Here is a 5,116-nt window from a genome sequence, read left to right as displayed (position 1 = left end):
TAATAATTCACAAAATAACATCATGTAATTATAACCAAAAGTGAAATATTCACATAAGATCTTAAAATATCATATCAAAATCATGATATAAACATCAACTAATAACCATGCTATAATCTCATCACATCAAACGTGTTGAAAAATTCACCAAAAATGTATCCTTTGACTGAAAAATATAATTCACCCCTCGGGCTAAGAACTTTCGCCACGGGCCTTTGGCCCCTCCGTGAATGAAAGTCGATCTCAAACACCTCTCATAATCAATTCTAGAACATGGCGAAAGCCCCTCAGTGAACTATATGTATATGGTCGAGACCCCTTCATTCCAGGTCCAAAACCCCTCAGTGTAGTATAGAACGCGGCCAAGACCCCTCAGTGAACTAGAAGAAATATATAATCACGGGTACTTTTCTGGTCGATCTCAAAATCATATCTCATATTTCAATTCACAATGTAATGTATACAATCTTTGAAATCTCACATGTATCATAATAAAAGATATTTCCATAATAACCATGTAATTCGAACACATAATTGCATATAATTGTACATACTTTAACAATAAAATTAATTCATAAATACATTAAAAATATTTATATTTTTCCATTCACAGTACTATGTCCGCAAAATCAAGCCGGTTGGTAAGCTGTTCTGATGTCAGTATCGTCGCCTGAAATATGATATAATTTTTAAATAAACAATTAATTATTTTAAATAATTTAAATAATTAAATAGGCGATACCCAAACTTAATCATTTCCCGTTTGGACGATTTCTACAATCTCTTTAATAACTAAAACTAGTTTTTCTTTCATCTTACTCAATTTCATAGTTTATTACACTTAACCCCTTCAATAAAATTGAATTTAATCTAACAATATAACAACTATAAAATCAAACATAACTTGATAATAAGTTTGAGCATAATAATGTAGACCACTTATTTTCTAGCAACATAGGCAAACTTTGCTTCTTCTTTTTTTGTTTTTTTTTCTTTCTTTCTTTCTTTTTCTCCTCCTCTCTTTCTCGGTTTTTCTTGCTTTTGTCGACTCCAGCCTTATCTCTCTGCATGTATATATGATATGAAAATGGCAAAGGGTTAATTACTTGCCACATGTACTCCACAACCCATTTTGCATAGGAAGTCCTTATTCTTCCATTTAATATAACATCTAGTCCTTTACTTCCAATAATGTATAAGTAGATTCCTAAAATTAAGTTTTATCCATTTTAAACCTTTAAATATTTTTCATAATAAATTAAACTCCAATAAAATAATTTATTTTATTTAATCCCTATTTGATATTGACTTTGACCAATTGAATTTTGGACTTTGACTAAATAATTTTCTTGATTTTGAATATGAGTGAGTGAGTTATAGCAATCTTACCTCCTTCAAAGAATTTCGTCCTCAAAATTCAATCAACTAGGATTCGAACACAGAGATATAGAACATATATTTGAATGCTTGCCCCATGATGCCTCTTTTTTTTTTTTTTTTTTTTTAATTTATCCTACAAACTTTAACTAGCGGAATAGACTTTCTGCACAAAATCTATTCATTTCCTATCCAAGATCCGAATTTATTTTTCTTAAAATAATTAATTATTGATTTAAAAATTATATCATATTTCAGGCAGCGATATTGACATCAGGACAACTTACCAACCGAATTAATTTTGCGAACATAGTTTTGTGAGTGGAAAAATATAAATATTTTTAAAGTATTTATAAATTAAGTTTATTGTTAAAGTATGTGCAATTATATGCAATTATGTGCTCGAATTACAAGGTTATTATGGAAATATCTTTTATTATGATACATGTGGATTTTAAAGATTGTATATGGTACATTGTGAATTGGAATATGATATATGATTTTGAGATCGACCAGAAAAGTACCCGTGATTATATATTTCTTCTAGTTCACTGAAGGATCTTGGCCGTGTTTTATACTACACTGAGGGGTCTTGGACCGGAGACGAAAGGATCTTGACCGTGTACATATAGTTCATTGAGGGGCCTTGGCCGTGTTCTAGAATTGATTATGAGAGGTCTTTGAGATGACTTTCGTTCACGGAGGCGCTAAAGGCTCGTGGCAAAAGTTTTTAGCCCGAGGGGCGGATTATATATTTCAGCCAGAGAGTATATTTTTGGTGGATTTTTCAGCATATTTGATGTAATGAGATTATAGCATAGTTATCAACTTATGTTTATATCATGGTTTTGAGATGATATTTTACGACCTTATGTGAATATTTCACTTTTGGTTATAATTATATGACAATTTTCAATAAAAATGTAAAAATGAAAAAGTATATTTATTTTTGAACTTCTCGACTCATTGAGCTATTAACTCATATATTTTCCCGTAACAGGTAGAAATTGATTCTTTTTAGCTGGAAGAGCCTAATGATTTCAGAATAAGAGTCATACGACATGCTGAATATTATAACTCATATTGATGAAGCACGAAGTAATTATTTTGGGCTCATCACACTATATTTTGCATAAGGATTTGATTTTGTTGCATTTTTGAAATAATTCATAGTCAGCCTTGATAACAGATTTGACATCTAGTCACCATCTATCATCGGCTCACGTCACGTTTCGAGTCCACTAGGGTGATTCGAAACGGGTCGTGTCACATTGCACCCGCACACATTCCTTGCACGTGATTGTCACACAGGCTTACACACTTAAGAATAAGAAAGTCCAATGTACTTTGAATGTGCATTGATAAGAATCCAAATAGGAAGAAACAACTCAAACAAGATAATATTTAGTAAAGAAAAACAATTTCCCCTAGTTGATGAATTGGACATAAAGTTTCAAACTAAAAACCAAAAGCTACCAAAAGTAAAACCAAGAAAAATGAAGAAATCCGAATCAATTTTATAAATTTAAATTCATGGGGGAGTAGGAAAATAAAAATCAACGACACTGCAGAAGTCTTGTACTCCTACTCAAATTCAATCTTCAAGGGATTTGTCTACTCTTGTACGAGAAATGTTATTGGGACTGATCCAAAACTATTGATCTTCGTTACTTCTTCACCAATCATCCAACCCATCCCTTCACATGCTTCTGTACCATCACAAAATAGTAATTTTAACGTAATCAGAATAAAGAAAGAGTAAAATTATGGAATAAAAACAACACCATCTATTTGGCACCTGTTCGAACAAGAGTTACAGACATCCATTCTTTTATGAAATTAAGGATAAGGCGATTCTTGCTAGAGGACTATATATATCTCTAATGGTATGAACAATCCTAGTAAAGGTTAAAAAACTAAAATAAAATTTATCTCCAATCACATGATGCAAAATGGGTTAGAATCATTATCCAAGAATGAGGAAGCAATGAATCAGCATAAGGAAGAAGGCCCCTTAACTTCAATGGTCAGGAACAAAAATAAAACCCAATGTTAAGAGGAGGTTCAAACTGTTAGGCAAACAAACAACAGCAAATATACATATTCGAAACTGAAAAGTGCAAGAACTGGAAAAAAGGAAACTTCAACAAAACTTTGCCCTATTATAACTGTTTTAAAGGGTAATATGGTTTAATTGCATAGGGAACATCTTTAATAATGTGCCACTTCACGGGGAAGAAACCGATCCACTTGTCGAGCTGCCAGAAGTCCATATTTTTGTTGAAATCAACCTGCCCAATCATCTTAACTATACCAATGAACTGTCCATTTGCGTTCACCTGGATATAAACCAAGTTATAAATAACTTCATATAAAAGAAATGCATGTTGGGTGAGCAGTAAGGAACATGACTGAATAGTCAGTAAAATTTTCAGGATTTTAGTTTCTTTTTCTTCTTTAATAAAGTCAGTTCCGTCCAATCATTCCAACCAAACGTAGCATGAGTAACTGAAACTACTAAAACAAAGCATAATCAGACTAAAAAACTGAGTACATGATTTATGTAATGATAAACAGAGGTCTAGTTAAGATGACTACATCAAACATAACCACAAAAATATCGACTGCTGAGTTGAAAATAAAAGGAAAAAAAATGAAACAAGCTTACGTAATTTCTCACTTTCATTCTCACATTCCATACCCATATACAAGCCCTAAACTCATGTTCAAACCTTAATTTCTTCTTCTTCATCTACATTATCCCAAAATAATTAGTTCTATAGATGTTCACCACTACTAGAAATGGTAGCATCAGAGACGGAATTTTAGCAACGGCTGTCTTCTGTTGCTACTACAAATGGATGAACAACGACTTTGTAACGACTTATCGTTTTATTATTTTTTAAAAATTGCATATTAATTTAGCGACAGAAGTATTTCGTTGGTACAATATCCGTTGTTAATCTGTAGGTAATAGTTTAAAAATAAAAAAATAATAAATTAAATAATTTAGTAACAGAATTTCTCAACGGATGATTCCGTTGGAAAAAATATTAAAAATGATAAAATAATATACCGACGGAAAATTCTTTTGGCAAGCATTGGAGGTAAAATTTTGAAAGTATTATATTACTTACCAACAAAAAATTCCGTCAGAAAACTCAAAAAAGTTTGAATTCCAACCTAAAATTTAATTTGCCTCTAAAATTTTCATTTTCCTCCAATCAATCCCCACTCAAATGTTTAATTTCCTCCCAATAGATTAGGACCGTAGATTGTCAATGACCAACATCAGCCATTGATGCTCTCAAATTAGAAAATGAGAAAGAAATATCACAACCCAACCCTAACCTTCCATCTCTCTCTCTCGCGTGCGCGCTGGTCACTCCCCGTCTCCTTGGTTTTCCTCAAATCATTGACCCCAACCTAACCTTCTAGTTGCCGGCAACGGCCGTCGATGCCGGCGACGGTCAGTCACAACTGATAGCCTTCAGTTTTGTTGCTTTACTTGTCCATAGTTGCAACTTTAAAGTGGTAAGTTGTCAATATCCTTTATGAAATTGTGGGTTATTTCTGGATCTTCAAAGTTTTTGTGATTTTTTAAGTGATTTTATCTACTTGACTGCGTGATTTGAACATGGAAATGAACTGCTAATATAAGATTCGTGATAAACCTTATTATCAGCAACAAGTTTGTCCACCAATTGAACAAAAGGGTTAAATTGAGGATTTTTAGTTT

This window comes from Olea europaea, chromosome 14 (genome assembly GCF_002742605.1).
Source record: "Olea europaea var. sylvestris chromosome 14, O_europaea_v1, whole genome shotgun sequence".
Taxonomy (NCBI): domain Eukaryota; kingdom Viridiplantae; phylum Streptophyta; class Magnoliopsida; order Lamiales; family Oleaceae; genus Olea; species Olea europaea.
Note: the sequence above shows the minus strand (reverse complement) of the source record.